Consider the following 18,572-nt stretch of genomic DNA (forward strand, 5'->3'; position numbering starts at 1 on the left):
CGAGGTTTCACCATCTTGGCCGGGCTGGTCTTGAACTCCTGACCTCAGGTGATCCACCCCACTTGGCTTCCCAAAGTACTGGGATTACAGGCGTGAGCCACTGGGCCCGGCTTATGATACCTATTGTTTCTTGGTGTCTTATTCAAAACTTTCAATTTAACATAATAGAATATCTTTATAAATTCAGACAAGGAGAGACTTCTTTTTTTGTTGTTGTTGTTGTTCTTTTGGAGACAGAGTCTTGCTCGTCAGCGAGGCTGGAGTGCAGTGGCACAATCTCAGCTCACTGCAACCTCCACCTCCTGGGTGCAAGCTATTCTCCTGCCTCAGTCTCCCAACTAGCTGGGATTACAGGCGTGTGCCACCACACCTGGCTAATTTTTTGTATTTTTTTTTTTTTTAGTGGAGACTGGGTTTCCCCATGTTAGCCAGGATGGTCTCGATCTTCAGACCTCATGATCCGCCTGCCTCGGCCTCCCAAAGTGCTGGGATTACAGGTATGAGCCACTGTGCCCAGCCAAAAAGAGACTTCTTAAACAAGATACAAAATCCATCATACACACACAAGAGTCAAGACTGATTAATTGCACACAAATCATGTGGTAATATTATGCCCTCCTGGGCCAGGTCTAAGCCATGACAGACAATTCTTTTTTTTTAAATTAATATTTATTTTTAAAAAATAAAAAATTGATAAATTGTACAACATGAAAACTAAGAACTTCTGTTTATCAAAAGACATCATTCTCTTTTCCAATTAGAAAATACTTAAAACACATATAACTATGCAAAGATTAAAATCCAGAATATATAAAGAATACATAGCCAGGCAGGATAGCTCATCCCTGTAATCCTAGCATTTTGTGAGGCCAAGGCAGGTGGACTGCTTGAGCCCAGGAGTTCCAGACCAGCCTGGGCAACACAGTAAGATCCCGTCTCTACAAAAATTACAAAAAATTATCCGGGGATAGTGGTGCATACCTGTAGTCTCAGCTATTTGGGTGGCTAAGGTGGGAGGATCGCATGAGCCAGGAAGATTGAGGCTGCAGTGAACCATGATTGTGCCACTACACTCCAGCTAGAGTGAGAGTGAGACCCTGCCTAAAAAAAAAAAAAAAAAAAAAAAAAAAAGAATATCTGTACATCAACATCAATAAGAAAAAGATGAACAACCCAGTAAAAATTGGGCAAAAGCCTTAAATAGGCATTTCAAAGAAGAAAAGACACATCTGACTAATATATTAAAAGGTTAAATTGGCCAGGTGCAGTGGCTCACACCTGTAGTCCCAGCACTTTCGGAGGCCGAGGCAGATGGATCATCTGAGGTCAGGAGTTTGGGACCAGCCTGGTCAACATAGCAAAACCCCATCTCTACTAAAAATACAAAAATTAGCTGGGCATCGTGGAGCATGCCTGTAATCCCACCTTCTCGGGAGGCTGAGGCATAAGAAACGCTTGAACTCGGGAGGTGGAGGATGCAGTGAGGTGAGGTTATGCCACTGCACTCCAGCCTGGGCGACAGAGTGAGACTCCATCTCAAAAATAAGTAAATAAAAGATGAAATCATAGAAATGCAAATTAACACCATAATAAGAGGCAATTTCATAATTAGCAGATTGACAACAATTTAAAAGTCCAAGAACACCAAGTGCTGGTTGGGTCACAGAACAGCAGGAACTCTTACACACCACTAGGAATATAAAGTGATACGAGCACTGTGGGAGCAGTTAGGCAACATTTCCTAAATTGAACATGCATCCTACAACCTAGTAATTCCACTCCTAGAAAAATCCCTACAGGACTCCAGGACACGTGCACAACATTTTAAAATAGCCAAAAAGTAGAAACAACCCAATTGTCCTTACATGGAAGGAACAGATCTAAATATTCATCCAGAGGAGAATGGACACATAAATTGCAGTACTTTATATGACAGGGTATCTTATGACTGAGAAAATGAGTGAAGATATCAACGTGGATGAATTTTAGAAACCATTCTTACAAAGTTTAAAAACAAAAAAAAACTAAATAATATGTTATTTAGGACCCATTTATTTGTGGTAAAACTTGAAATAAAAGGAATAAATTATAAACAAAATTTAGAGTAGCAATTACTTCTTGGGAGAGGCAGATAAATTGTATGGGGAAGAAGTCTCAGAGGACTCAAAAACATTAGTAATGCCCTCCATCTTGAGTTGTATTGTGCATCACAGATGGGTTTTTTTGTTATTATTCTTCATTGCTTCCACAGGATGAAGATATACATATAATATATAATTAATATGTTTTATGTATGTTAATTGTAAAGTATATAACTGTGTATAATATATACTACATAATTAATACTAATGTACTATATATGATGAATATATACTATATAAATTAACATATTGTATATTACTATTAATTATATAGTATATCATATAAGTCATCCTGAGTGGTAGGGTTCTACATTGTAATTTTCTACATTTCTCATGGGCCGGGCATGGTGGCTCACACTTGTAATCCCAGCACTTTGGGAGGCCGAAGTGGCCAGACCACTTGAAGTCAGGAGTTTGAGACCAGCCTGGCCAACATGGCGAAACCCCATCTCTACTAAAAATACAAAAAATTAGCTGGGCATGGTGACGCACACCTGTAACCCCAACTACTCAGGAGGGTGAAGCAGCAGAATTGCTTGAACCTGGGAGGCGAAGGTTGCAGTGAGCCAAGCTAGAGCCACTGCACTCCAGCCTGCGGGGACAGAGCACAACTCTGTCTCAAAATAATAATAATAATAATTTTCTACATTTCCCTAATTGCTTTAATATTAATGCAATACTTTCATGATCAAAAGATCATGATTTTTAAATAATGTCTAGAATATTTGCACATTTTTTGAAATTTGATCTGAACCTTCAGTCTAGTTTCATGCTGTGGGAGGGATAATCTCTAAAGATTTGACATTGCTATCTAGTTGACAAATAGGTGTCAAAATGCTAATGCACAAATTTCAGCTATGCCAACATTGCCTTTATTTATTTAATTTCTTTAGTCAGAGTCTCATTCTGTCGCCCAGGCTGGGTGCAGTAGCGTAATCTCAGCTCACTGCAACCTCCGCCTCCTGGGTTCAAGCGATTCCCCCTGCCTCAGCCTCCCGAATAGCTGGGATTGCAGGCACATGCCACCATGCCCGGCTACGTTTTGTATTTTTAGTAGAGAGGGTTTCACCATGTTGGCCTGGCTAGTCCCGAACTCCTGACCTCAGGTGGTCCACCTGCCTCAGCCTGCCAAAGTGCTAGGATTACAGACATGAGGTACCGTGCCCGGCCACTAACGTTGCCTTTAAACATTCAGTATTCCTTAGTCAGTATTACTTCCTTCCTATGTTTTGAAGATATACTTCCCATTTTTATGTTGAGGCTTTTATCCTTCATATTTCCAACATCTCTAAGGTTCCCTTGAACTCTGAAATTCAGTAACTCAGAAGCCTTGGATGAAAACTAAGATTCTTTATTTCCCCTAGCCCTTTAGCAACATCTAGTGGGTATTTAGAGACAGGACAAGACAAACTTTTTCCTACATAAGGATCAACCATATAGATGGCAAATTTGACTTAGCATTAAAAAAAAAAAAAGCCATAATCTCTCCTGTGATTAAGTAATTTGTTACATGCATGGGTGTGTATGTAAACACTTAAGATAAAGTCCAGCTGACATTTCCTCATTTAGCCTGCTGTAAACATAGACAAGAGTTGTTACTACATTACATAATGGGCATTATCATGTAGAACCTCATGAAAGGTCTGAAGCAAGAGTACCAGCACAGCGTGAAAACCTCCAAAAGCAAAAAGGAAGAACTTGCGTAGAATGGCATCTTTCAGGAACAGAAGTCTCTAGGCATAGAAGCAGAGAGTAACAGAGGAGAGAGAGCAGGAGGGATGGACTAGGGAGGGAGCACAAGAAGAAAAGAATAAAGCAAAATCATTGGGACAGATAGATTTATAGAATCCAGAGTTCTTATCCTAAGATAACTGCAGCCCAGTCATCGCTCGCTTAACCAAAAGTAGGTTTCTCTTCATCCTTCAAGCCTGCTCCCCCAAAGAACTTTGCCATCTTTCCCTTTGACTTGGCTGCATTACCTATCTCATCTCACTTTCACTGGAGGTTCTGGTCCTAGGTAGATGATGGCTGATAGCTGATGACTGAGAGAAAAGAAGCTCCTAACTTCTGTCTATAGAAGTAAATAAAGAAACTATGACTGCAACCTCTCCTATTCCCACCAAAACTTGAGTCCTAACAAAAGCAGCTCTTTTCCTAGAAAGCTGGTAACACATTCCTAAAATTAGTTTGCATTCTGACCTTTACAACATAGGCGGAGACTCTGTCAACATTATCCAGTTATAAGAAGGGGATGGCCTGAGAGTCAGGCACCCTGGGCTCTTTAGCCTCATTACTTTTTAACCCTATTATCATAGACACTTTATCTAATCTCTCTGTGTCTCAATTTCTATATCTACAAATTAGATATGATTAATCATATCCTTGCAATTTTCATAGACAGTTTTCCATGATCAATTAACATTTATGAAAATGCTTTCTCCATAGAAAAAATCCATGAAGCCTAGGTAATAGCATCAGCATTCCCATGAACATCTATGAAAGAAATACCTGTTTATGGCTATCAATATATGGTGCTGGGCTGAGCTCCACACAAGTTAGGTAAACCCAGTTTTGCAATCTAGGACTATGTTGTTCCAATTTGGCTTATGACAGGAGAACATAGAACATTATGGAGGAATTTTTCAGTCAGTATGTTGGGGAGTCAGCAAATGTGAGGTAGGGGAAGGGAGGACTTGTCCTATCAGATATTAAAATACATTTTAAAGCTCTGTTGGTTAAAATATCATAATATACTGGATCAGGGATAGACAGATAGCTCACTGAAAGGTAATGGGGACCCTATAAACAGATCTATACATGTATGAAAATGCTTGGCAATGTAGATCAATAGGGAAAGGAGGAAATATTTAAGACACAATGTTGGAACCATTAGTTATTTGTGTATGAAAAATCGATTCTGGATCCATACCTCAAACTGCACACAAACTCAATTCCAGATCGATCAATGAAAAAGCCAAATTTTTTAAAATTTGAAAGAAAATACAAAATATCTTTATATAATCTCAAGATAGAGAAGGATTTCATAAACAAGACACAAAAAACAAAATTCATGAAGAAATGATTGATAAGCTTTGCTCCACAGAAATTAAGAATTGTGTTCTTTGTTGTTGTTGATGTTGTTTGAGATGGAGTCTCTCTCTGTCGCCCAGGCTGGAGTGCAGTGGCATGAGCTCACTGTAGCCTCTGTCCACTGGGTTCAAGCAATTCTTGTGCCTCAGCCTCCCAAGTAGTTGGGATTACAGACATGTGCCACCACACCCAGCTAATTTTTGTATTTTTAGTAGAGACGGGGTCTTGCCATGTTGACCAGGCTGGTTTCAAACTCCTGACCTCAAGTGATCCGCCGCCCTCCATCTCCCAAATTTCTGGGATTACAGGAGTAAGCAACACGCCCAGCAAGAATTGTGTTCTTTGAAAAGACAAGGAGAGAGTAAAAAGGGTAATGCATAAACTGGCAGAAAATATTGCAGAACATATAACCAGGAAATTAATTTAGGTTATATAAAGAACTCTACTAAATCAGTAAGAAATCAAACAAACCAATAAAAAAAATGGGCAAAGATTATGAACAGGCATTTCTCACAAGAGAAAGTATGAATAGTGGGTAAATACAAGAGAGGATGTTCAACTTTATTTTCAATTAGCAAAATGTACATTGAAATTATAAGTAACATCATTCCACATTTACATATACCTAGATATATTCCCTTGGAAGCTTTTACACAGGCACATTAAGAGACAAGTTCAGAATATTCACCAGAGCCTTTTTTGTTAACAAAAACTGGAAAAAAGTTTATTAACAGAAGAATAAATAATAAATTGTGATATGTTAATATAATACAACAGCTAAAATAAATGAACTACAGTTGCATCAATGTAAGTGACTTGAAAACATAAAGTTCAGCCAAAAGGAAGATATGGAAGAACATACCCATTGATATAACCTTCAGAAAAAAACAAAGCTTCTCAAAATATATTGCCTAGGCTGGGAGCCACCGGTGGCTCAAACCTATAATCCCAGCACTTTGGGAGGCCAAGGCAGGCAGATCACCTGAGGTCAGGAGTTCGAGACCAGCCTGGCCAACATTGTGAAACCCTGTCTCTACTAAAAATACAAAAGTTAGCCAGGCACACTGGTGCACACCTGTAATCCCAGCTACTTGGGAGGCTGGGGCAGGAGAATCACTTGAATCCGGGAGGCAGAGGTTGTAGCGAGCTAAGATTGCACTGCTGCACCCCAGCCCAGGCGACAGAGCAAGACTCCATCTCAAAAAAAATTATACATATATATAGGCTAAAAATACATAGATCTTGGTAATATTATAGAGAAAAGCAAGGTGATAGCAGTGACAGTAGCACAGTTTTTCAGTCTCTACAAATGCCTACATAAAAACAGAGAAACTAGATGTTAAAACCAAAAACTCATTGGCAACATTTGCAACACAGCCAGGTGACAAGGTCTCTCTACAAACCTCAAAACACAAGTTGGTGAAGATAGGCACAGTCACAGACCTGTTTGGTCTCAGGGTGTATGTAGGAGGAAGATGAGGAAAACAATGGAGTGTCTAGTAGCCCTGAGAACAGGAAAGTTCTAAAATAGCCAAGAAATATTCACTGGGCAGAATGGTGGGCCAATTCCAGAACAGCTGCTAAACTAAGATGAGTATTGTCCAATTCAATAAAGGTTAAATATAAAGGTCCTTGGTAAAGTCTGAAAAAAGCTCAAGTAGTCTGGGTCACATGAACTTGTAAAGACATCAAGCAAAACTGCCTTTCAAGACAAAGTTCCATATGGTGGAGCAACTGCTGAAAGTAGAAAAGAATAGAAATTCAGAATGCATCTAATAATGTAAAAATGCTGTTTGAGAAAGCTTATTGTTTCAGTTTTTATATGTGTGTATTACTAAAATATAAAGTTTACTTTCTTACAGTTGGTCATGAGCAAAAGTTTGAAACTATACTGCAATGGCTTTCCAAAGTCATCATCATCTTCTTCTTGTTTTTTTTGAGACAGGGTCTTGCTCTGTTGCCCAGGCTGGAGTGCAATGGTGTGAACATGGCTCACTGCAGCCTCAACCTCCTGGGCTCAAGATCCTCCTGCCCCAGCCTCCCATGTAGTTGGGACCACAGGCACTCACTACCACACTGGCTGACTTTTTCATTTTTTGTAGAGATGAGATCTAACTTTGTTGCCTTGATGTCTCTTTGTTGCCTCGGCTGGTCTCAAACTCCTGGACTCAAGCAATCCTCCTGCCTCAGCCTCCCAAAGCATTGGGCTTTCAGGCATGAGCCATGGTGCCCAGCCCCAAAGTCTTCTTTTTTTTTTTTTTTTTTTTTTTTTTTTTTTTTTTTTTTTGAGACAGAGTCTCGCTCTGTCCCCCAGGCTGGAGTGCAGTGGCATGATCTCGGCTCACCTGCACCCTCTGCTTCCCAGGTTTAAGTGATTCTCTTGCCTCAGCCTCCCAAGTAGCTGGGACTACAGGCGCCTGCTACCATGCCTGACTAATTTTTATATTTTTAGTACAGGCAGGGTTTCACCATGTTGGCCAGGCTGGTCTCGAACTCCTGAATGCAAATGATCCACCCCCCTCTCAGACTCATGAAGTGTTGGGATTATAGGTGTGAGCTACCACGCCAGCCTCAAAGTCTTCTTAACTCCAATCTTTCTTACTCTGCCTTCAGAATTATGTTCCTAAAACTCTCATCTGGTCTTTTGCTTATCTCCTGTCATGGTCTGAGTGTGTCCCCAAAGTGTTCATGCATTGGAAACTTAATTCTTCAATGTGGCAGTGTTGGAAGGTGTAGCCTCATGGGAGGTGTTTGAGGGTTCCACTATCATAAAGGGATTCATGAAGTTCTCACAGGACTGGGTTAGGTCTTGAGAGTGGGTTTTCATAAAGCAGGTCACATTGCCAGCTTTGACTCCCCTTTCCCATATGCTTGCCTGCTCTTCTGCTTTTCTACCATGTCATGATGAAGTATGAAAGCCCTTGCCAGAAGCTGCTGCCATGCCCTTGGACTTCTCAGCCTCCAGAATTGCAAACCAAATAACTTCTCTTCTTTATAAATTACCTGGTCTCAGGCATTCTGTTATAAAGACAGAAAATGAACTAAGCCATCTACCTTCAGATTTTCATGCCACTATTTCTCTAAGTGAGATCCTGTGCACAAAAATCACTGGGGATGCTGTTACAAATTCAAAAAACTCAGGCCTCTTCCTAGACCTACTAAATCAACATCTGGGGGTGTGATGCAGGAATCTACATATTAAACAATTCTCCCCACATATTTTTGGGCACAACTAAAGTTGGAGAACATTTAAGTCCTGTTAACTTAAGAATGACCCAAATAGGCCCCTACCTCTACTCACCAGGGATGCAGACACCATTAGATACAGGACAAAGATGTTTCTGTAGGAGATGGCAGGGGGAAGATAGGAAGAATCGGGGGTTATTTGTTGGTCTTCTCAACCAAGTTTTGGGTACCACTGCTTTAAAATGGATCTTGGTCAAATTAAATACATCAGAGAACTTTTTGGTTTGAGCAATAGATTCTGACAACAATGCATATTCAGTTTCTATTTGTTCTGGCTTAGATCTACTCATAGACACCATAACATATATCCCTCTATTTAGGGAGAGGTGCTGTGATAATCAAATGTCCCGAGTTTGAAAGAAATGGGAATTTAAGGAACCAATGCAGAAATACCAAGTAGCTTTTTAATACATTAGCCAAGAAATGATGTAGAAAATAGTGAACAATCCTGTCCTGAGACCAAGAGGGGTGAGAGACATTCCCTCTCCCCCTCTTTCCATGTTAAGATATCACACAAGTGAAGATAATTTTGAGTCTTTGAGAGAGGGTGAATGGTAGGGAGAAATGGTATTTTTCTTGATTCCTTTCAGTAGGTTCCTGGTGTCTTCTATCAGTGCAGCTTGCATGACCAACCCCAGTTATGGCATCCACTTTCCTATTTTGGTAAAGCACTTAAAAATATATAATTAGTTCTGATATGTCAACTAACAAGAACTAATCACTCAGGAGAGATGCTCAACAATTTGAATTTTTAGCAAACATTCCATAATGGTTTTATCATCATGGAAAAATCATCATTTTATTAATTTTTATCATCAATTTAGGAGACTCTGGCCTAAAAATGGAAAAGCTGATTAAGAGAATAACCAATGTATATTTTTTACTTTCAACATTTATCCAGATCAAAGTGAAGGCAGGTGTCCAAGTTGCCATTGTACCATAGATTTGTACAGTTTGTGTGAAGTTCACAGGTCAGATGTATTGCATGATAAAGGAAGTGACAGTGATGTGCTTATTTGTACTTGTATCTTTATCTGGTGCCAGCTAATGGTAAAACTCATCTTCTCCAAGTCACACCAGCTAGGAGCACGGCCAAGCAGGAGTCTTCCACTTAGCTCCTTCTGGCAAATTGTGTGAACGATACCCCCCCACCATCAGTTAAAATCCCTTTGAAATAATAAAGGAAGTCACTGGTGTTCTTTGACACAGTGTGACAGACGGTGGCTTAACAACAAGCATTTAGTCTCCCCCAGTTCTGGAGGCGCCAGAAGTCCAGGATCAAGGGTTGTGAGGACAACGCAGGCTCTGGGACTCTGGGCAGGATCTTCCTGGCATCTTCACACTTCTGCGGGCGGCCAGCAATCCTTGCAAACCTCACTATTTTCTTTATCTGTCTCTGCTGTTGGCTGAAGGATCCTAGGCCACTGTTTGATGTTGCCTGTCACTGCGTGGGTTCCACCCTAGATTTCTGAGGCCTTCTCAGGCTCCCGGTGTTGACTGCATAGATCTCCCCCAACCACAGATTGGCATATCCTCTGCCTTTGACAGCCCCCAACTGTCACTTCACCCTCATTATATTTCATAGATTTGAGAGTGGTATTGAAGGTAAAGTAGCACACTTTTTTTTTTCTTCACCAGTTTTCTGCAAATCCTTAGAAAAAGTGAAGTCAGCACATTTCCTGCTGATGTGGAAATTCCTGATCAATCCAGCAGGCTCAATCTTTTAAGACCAAGCTCAGGTGCCCTAATCCCTTAGGTTGAAGATGAGTTATTTTCCAAGAACTTCAATTTCTCAAGGTCCTGTGCCCCACCACACTAGGATTTGCTTGAACCTGCATGATAAACACAGCTTATACTCACACTCTGGGGCTCCCACTGTATGGAAAGTCTTGAAGAAGTTGAAGCAGAGGAGAGGTGTCATTTGTTGAAAGCTGTGAAACAGCCAGATTATAGAAAATTCTGAAGATATTTATCAGGAATATTCTAAGATACTGCTACAAACAACACTATTTATTGAACACGAATATGCCAGTGGCTTTACATATATTCAACCTTACAATAATCCGGCTAGGTAAATCATCTGATTTTACAGATGAGGAAAGAGGTTCAGAGAAGTTAAGCAGCTTGCCCCAAGTCATAGAAATAGAATTCCAAATACAGAACTCAAGAATTAAAAGGACTTTCCAGTCAGTACTGGAATACTGTAGTGCCCTTCCCCCTCAACCCCTCCACATTTACCCCACCCTCCAATAAACATATGAGTGAAGGAAAAGGGAAGGGCAGAATTTATGTGTCTAATGGACAGCTTCCTTTCAAGAGGCAGAGGGTGTTGCTAAGCTGATCATGGCCAGTTTTTGCTTCCCAATCCTGCCAATCTATTAGGTCATCCCTTCTTTTCTGGAAAAGAGCAAAGGAGGGACAGAAAGAGTTGGGAGTGTTATACTAGCAAAGCCATCTACACAGGGAAGAACATATCAGGAATAAAGAAAAGTACTTATCTTATTAGATAAGAAAGACTCATCTGCTTGAGGAAAGGAGAGGGAAGAGTGGGAAGGACTTTCTCCTGTGGCTTCGGTGCCAGCTCAGCTACAGTAGAATGGATAGAGCACCAAGTAGATTCCTAAGGATCCTGACTCCAGGCCCTGGCCCCTGGACAGCATTTCTGGACCCACCCCCGGCCAAGGGAGTGCTCACCACCCTGAAGGGAAGGACGTAAGCCTGGCTGGATTTGCCACCTGATGACAGGCAACTCAGCATGGAGCGAGGGACTCCATTTGTTTGGGGGAAAGTAAAGGATAAGAATAAGAGTCTCTGACTACGAATCCAGGGAATTCTCATGAATCTTACCTAAGACCAGCAAGGCGGTACTTCTATGAGTCTGCAAGAACCACAGTGTTACTAGGTTTGGGGTGCTCCCTAATGCAGATATTGCTGCAGTGACCAGACAATTAGATCACAATACTTAATTTCCTTTGAATACTTGGAAAACCTTCCCAAGAAGGACAAGTACAAACAAACCCAGACTGCAAAGAGTGCAATAAATACCAAACTCTTCAATGCCCAGATATTGAAAAACATCCACAGAATCAAGACCAGCCAGGAAAACACGGTCTCACCAAACAAACTACATTAGGCACCCATGACCAATCCTGGAGAGACAGAGACATGTGACCTTTCAGGCAGAATTTAATATAGTTGTTTTGAGGAAGCTCAGTGAAATTCAAGATAACATAGAGAAGGAATTCAGAATCGCATCATATAAATTTAACAAAGAGATTGAAATAATTTTAAAATTCAAGCAGAAATTCTGGAACTGAAAAGGTCAACTGAAATGCTGAAGAATGCATCAGTCTCTGAACAGCAAAACTGACCAAGCAGAAGAAAGAATTAGCAAGCTTAGAGACAGACTGTTTGAAAATACACAGTCAGAGAAGACAAAAAAAGAAAAAAAATTATAAAAAAGTGAAGCACACCTACCAGATCTGGAAAATAGCCTCCGAAGGGCAAATCTACGAGTTACTGGCCTTAAAAAGGAGATAGAGAGATCAGGGTAAAAAGTTTATTCAAAGGGATAATAACAGAGAGCTTCCCAAACCTGAACAGGCAACCTACAGAATGGGAGAACATTTTTGCAACCTACTCATCTGACAAAGGGCTAATATCCAGAATCTACAAAGAACTCAAACAAATATACAAGAAAAAAACAAACAACCCCATCAAAAAGTGGGCAAAGGATATGAACAGACATTTCTCAAAAGAAGATATTCATACAACCAACAGACACATGAAAAAATGCTCATCATCACTCGCCATCAGAGAAATGCAAATCAAAACCACAATGAGATACCGTCTCACACCAGTTAGAATGGCAATCATTAAGAAGTCAGGAAACAACAGGTGTTGGAGAGGATGTGGAGAAATAGGAACACTTTTACACTGTTGGTGGGATTGTAAACTAGTTCAACCATTATGGAAAACAGTATGGCAATTCCTCAAGGATCTAGAACTAGATGTACCATATGACCCAGCCATCCCACTACTGGGTATATACCCAAAGGATTATAAATTATTCTACTACAAAGACACATGTACACGTATGTTTATTGCGGCACTATTCACAATAGCAAAGACTTGGAATCAACCCAAATGTCCATCTGTGACAGACTGGATTAAGAAAATGTGGCACATATACACCATGGAATACTATGCAGCCATAAAAAAGGATGAGTTTGCGTCCTTTGTAGGGACATGGATGCAGCTGGAAACCATCATTCTTAGCAAACTATCACAAGAAGAGAAAACCAAACACCGCATGTTCTCACTCATAGGTGGGAACTGAACAATGAGATCACTTGGACTCGGGAAGGGGAACATCACGCACTGGGGCCTATCATGGGGAGGGGGGAGGGGGGAGGAGGGAGGGATTGCATTGGGGAGTTATACATGATATAAATGATGAATTGATGGGTGCTGACGAGTTGATGGGTGCAGCACACCAACATGGCATAAGTATACATATGTAACAAACCTGCACGTTATGCACATGTACCCTAGAACTTAAAGTATAATAAAAATATATATATATATATCAGTATTCAAGTTTAAGAAGGTCGTAGAACACAAAGCAGATTTAAACCAAATAAGACTAACTCAAGACATGTAATAATCAAATTATCAAAGTCCAAGGGTGAAGAAAGGATCCCTAAAAGCAGGAAGAAAAAAGAAACAAATAACATACAAAGGAGCTCCAATACTTGTGGCTGCAAACTTCTTGGCTGAAACCTTACAGGCCAGGAGAGAGTGGCATGACATATTTAAAGTGTTGAAGGAAAAAAAAAAGCGTTTATCGTAGAAAAGTATGTCTGGTGAAAATATCCTTCAAACATGAAGGAAATGTGAAAGAAAAATATCTTGTGCCCCCAAAATCACTAAGCTAAAGTGAAAAGTGAAACTGGGAACCGCTTAGGGCAAATCTAACTCCCATTCTAGTCAAAGTCACCCCTCTGCTTACCAAGATAAATGCATATATGGGCCGGTTGAGGTGGCTCACATCTGTAATTCCAGCACTTTGGGAGGCTGAGGTGGGTGGATCACGAGGTCAGGAGATCGAGACCATCCTGGCTAACACAGTGAAACCCCATCTCTACTAAAAATACAAAAAATTAGTCGGGCCTGGTGGCGGGCGCCTGTGGTCCCAGCTACTTGGGAGGCTAAGGCAGGTGAAGGGTGTGAACCTGGGAGGTGGAGCTTGCAGTAAGCGAAGATTGCGCCACTGCACTCCAGCCTGGGCGACAGAGCGAGACTCTGTCTCAAAAAAAAAAAAAAAAAAAAAAAGCATAAATGCATATCTGATTGCCTCCTTTGGAGAGGCTAATTAGAAACTCAAAAGAATGCAAACATTTGTCTCTTATCTACGTATGACTTGGTAACCCCCTTCCAGCTTTGAGTTGTCCTGCCTTTCCAGACTGAACCAATGTTCATCTTACAATGTTGATTGATGTCTCATGTATCCCTAAAATGTATACAACCAAACTATGCTCTGACCTCCTTGTGCACATATTGTCAGGACCTCCTGAGGCTGTGTCATGGGCACATCATCAACCTCGGCAAAATTAACTTACTAAATTAACTGAGACTTGTCTCAGATTTTCAGGGTTTGCATTTTGGTAACCATGAAGGGATTCTCAGTGGAGGTGCCCCTGACTGTTGACAAACCCCCTATTGGTGCTTGGTACCAACATGAGCTAACTTTATGGCTCAAACCAATAGGATAATTTGCTGAGGCCTGAGAGCACCTGCTCCAGAGAATTCCTGATCTCCCAAAATTTGGTTGAAATCTAAAGTTTATTTTGCTGTACAACTCTTTTTTTTTTTTTTTTTTCTTCCATGGTGATGGAAGGCAGGTAACTCCTTTATGAAGTATGAGCTTACTTCCAAAGGGGAGATGAAAATTTGGTTTTTGTTTGCTTGTTTGTTTGTTTTTCCTGCTTCTGGGATGGTAGAGAGCAGTCTTCAGCCTGAAATCCATCCTTAGGTAAGTAACTGAATTGAGGGTTGTCTTGGATAAAGCTAAGATTAACAGACAGCTGGTCTTAATTTCTCCTTACCATTAGAACACTCAGTAATCATGTAAGTTGTGCAATCATTTGTTTTGCTTAACATTTTTTCTTACTGTTGTTTGTTTCTGTTTCTGTTGTTGTTTCAATCTTTTTCCCATTGGGTTTGATCAACTCTATCCAACTCGATCAAATCCAAAGGAAGTTCTAAATTATGGGGAAAGAGGCCTCTGAGGTGGCTAAATTTCCAAACACACAAAAAAAGGATAGTGTGGTGGGGGGAGAAAAATGGCCAGCAAAAGGATAAAAAGAGAGGAAAAAAATTTTTATTTTGACTGCGAAGGGGCTTTATTTAGATAACAAGGCCACCTTTTTGCTAGCCAGGCCAAACTGAAGAGCAGTGGCTGTACTTCTGATATAGCAGCAATTTTTTCTAGCTGAAATATGGTAATGAGATTTTAAAAAATCTTTTTGAAAGAGCTCAGTGGTTAAAAGTCAGCTTAATTGAAAGCGAACATCCAGGGTGTGTGTGTGTGTGTGTGTGTGTGCATGCATATGTGTGTGTTTGTATTTAAAAGGCCTTCATCCTTTTGTTTTTGTTTTTCTGCTAGACCTCATTTTTTTTTTTTTTTTTTTTTGTAGCAAAAGTTTTTCCTTTTCAGTTGACTGGATTCTCCTTTTTTTTTTTTTTTAGACAGAGTCTCTCTTTTGTTGCCTACACTGTAGTGCAATGGCGTGATCTCAGCTCACTGCAACCTCCACCTCCTTCAAGTGATTCTCCTGCCTCAGCCTCCCAAGTGGCTGGGACTACAGGCACATGCTGCCACAACCCACTAATTTTTGGTGTTTTTAGTAGAGACAGGGTTTCATCTTGTTAGGTAGGATGGTCTTGAGCTCCTGACCTGGTGATCCACCCTCCTGACCTGGGGATCCACCCTGACTTGGTGATCCACCCGCCTGACCTGGAACTCCTGACCTCATGATCCGCTTTTGCCGTGCAGAAGCTCTTTAGTTTAATCAGATTCCATTTGTCAATTTTGGCTTTTGTTGCAATTGCTTTTGGTGGTGTAGTCATGAAGTCTTTGCCCATACCTATGTCCTGAATGGTATTGACTAGGTTTTCTTCTAGGGTTTTCATGGTTTTAGGTCTTATATTTAATCCATCTTCAGTTAATTTTTGTCTAAGGTGTAAGGAAGGTGTCCAGTTTCAGTTTTCTGCATATGGCTAGCCAGTTTTCCCAACACCACTTATTAAATAGGGAATCCTTTCCCCATTGCTTGTATTTGTCAGGTTTGTCAAAGATCAGATGGTTGTACATGTGTGGCACTATTTCTGAGGCCTCTGTTCTCTTCCATTGGTCTATATATCTGTTTTGGTACCAGTGCCATGCTGTTTTGGTTACTATAGCCTTGTAGTATAGCTTGAAGTCAGGCAGCGTGATGCCTCCAGCTTTGTTCTTTTTGCTTAGGATTGTCTTGGCTATGTGGGCTCTTTTTTGGTTCCATATGAAATTTAAAGTAGTTTTTTCTAATTCTTTTTTTTTTTTTTTTTTTTCCAGACAGTCTCACACTGTCACCTGGGCTGGAGTGCAACGGTACAATCTCAGCTCAGTGCAACCTCCACCTTCTGGGTTCATGAGATTCTCCTGCCTCAGCCTCCCAAGTAGCTGGGATTACAGGTGCACTCCATCACACCCAGCTAAGTTTTCTGTATTTTTGGTAAAGACGTGGTTTCACTATGTTGGCCAGACTGGTCTCAAACTCCTGACCTCACGATCTGCCTGCCTTGGCCACCCAAGGTGCTGGGATTACAGGCATGAGCCACCACACCCAGCCATTTTTTGTAATTCTGTGAAGAAAATCAATGGTAGCTTGATGGGGATAGCACTGAATCTATAAATTACTTTGGGCAGTATTGCCACTTTCATGATATTGATTCTTCCTATCCATGAGCATGGAATGTTTTTCCATTTGTTTATGTCCCCTCTTATTTCCTTGAGGAATGATTTGTAGTTCTCCTTTAAGAGGTCTTTTACATCCATTGTAAGTTGTATTCCCAGGTATTTTATTCTCTTTGTAGCAATTGTGAATGGAAATTCACTCATGAATTGGCTCTCTGTCTATTATTGGTGTGTAGGAATGCTTGTAATGATTGCACATCGATTTTTTATCCTGAGACTTTGCCAGAGTTGGTTATCAACTTAATGAGTTTTTGAGCTGAGATGATGGGGTTTTCTAAATATACATAAATATAAATTATGTAATCTGCAAACAGAGACAATTTGAGTTCCTCTCTTCCTGTTTGAAAACCCTTTATTTCTTTCTCTTGCCTGATTGCCCTGGCCAGAACTTCCAATATTATGTTGCATATGAGTGGTGAGAGAGGGCATCTTTGTCTTGTGCTGGTTTTCAAAGGGAATGCTTCCAACTTTTGCCTATTCAGTATGATATTGGCAGTGGGTTTGTCATAAATAGCTCTTATGATTTTGATATACATTCCACCAATACCTAGTTTATTGAGAGTTTTTATCATAAAGGGGAGTTGAATTTTATCAAAGGCCTTTTCTGTATCTATTGAAATAATCATATGGTTTTTGTCATTGGTTCTGTCTATGTGATGGATCATGTTTATTGATTTGCATATGTTGAACCAGCTTTGCATCCCAGGGATGAAGCCAACTTGGTCATGGTAAATAAGCTTTTTCAAGTGCTGCTGGATTCAATTTGCCCATATTTTATTGAGGATTTTGGCAACGATGTTCCTCAGGGATATTGGCCTGAAATTTTCTTTTTTTGCTGTGTCTCTGCCAGGTTATTGTATCAGGATGATGCTGACCTCATAAAATGAGTTACAGAGGAGTCCCACCTCTTTTTCCATTGTTTGGAATAGTTTCAGAAGCAATGGTACCAGCTCCTCTTTGTACCTCTGGTAGAATTCAGCTGTGAATCCATCTGGCCCTGGGCCTTTTTGGTTGGTAGGATATTAATTACTTCCTCAATTTCAAAACTTGTCATTGGTCCATTTGCTCGTTAGTTGATGCAGTTTCTTCCTAGCATCGATGGTCTTTACATTTTGGCATGTTTTTGCAATGGCTGGTACTGGTTGTTCCTTTCCATGTTTAGTGCTTCTTTCAGGGTCTCTTGTAAGGCAGGCCTGGTGGTGACAAAATCTCTAAGCATATGCTTATCTGTAAAGGATTTTCTTTCTCCTTCACTTATGAAACTTAGCTTGGCTGGATATGTATCCTGGGTTGAAAATTCTTGTCTTTAAGAATATTGAATATTGGCCCCCACTCTCTTTTGGCTTGTAGAGTTTCTGCCGAGAGATCTGCTGTTAGTCTGATGGCCTTCCCTTTGTGGGTAATCTGACCTTTCTCTCTGGCTGCCCTTAACAGTTTTTCCTTCATTTCAACTTTGATGAATCTGACAATTATGTGTCTTGGAGTTGCTCTTCTCAAGGAGTATCTTTGTAGCGTTCTCTCTATTTCCTGAATTTGAATGTTGGCCTGCCTTACCAGGTTGAGGAAGTTCTCCTGGATGATATCCTGCAGAGTGTTTTCTAACTTGGTTCCATTTTCCCCATCACTTTCAGGCACACCAATCAGACATAGATTTGGTTTTTTCACATAATCCCATATTTCTTGAAGGCTTTGTTCATTTCTTTTTACTCTTTTTTCATTAGACTTCTCTTCTCGCTTCATTTCATTCATTTGATCCTCAATCGCTGATACTCTTTCTTCCAGTTGATCGAGTTGGTTACTGAAGCTTGTGCATTTGTCACATATTTCTCATGTCATGGTTTTTATCTCGGTCAGTTCGTTTATGGCCTTCTCTGCATTGATTATTCTAGTTATCCATTCTTCCATTATTTTTCCAAGATTTTTAGTTTCTTTGCGCTGGGTACGTAATTCCTCCTTTAGCTCTGAGAAGTTTGATGGACTGAAGCCTTCTTCTCTCAACTCGTCAAAGTCATTCTCCGTCCAGCTTTGATCCGTTGCTGGCAATAAGCTGCGTTCCTTTGGAGGGGGAGATGCACTCT

Source organism: Rhinopithecus roxellana, chromosome 3 (genome assembly GCF_007565055.1).
Source record: "Rhinopithecus roxellana isolate Shanxi Qingling chromosome 3, ASM756505v1, whole genome shotgun sequence".
NCBI lineage: Eukaryota > Metazoa > Chordata > Mammalia > Primates > Cercopithecidae > Rhinopithecus > Rhinopithecus roxellana.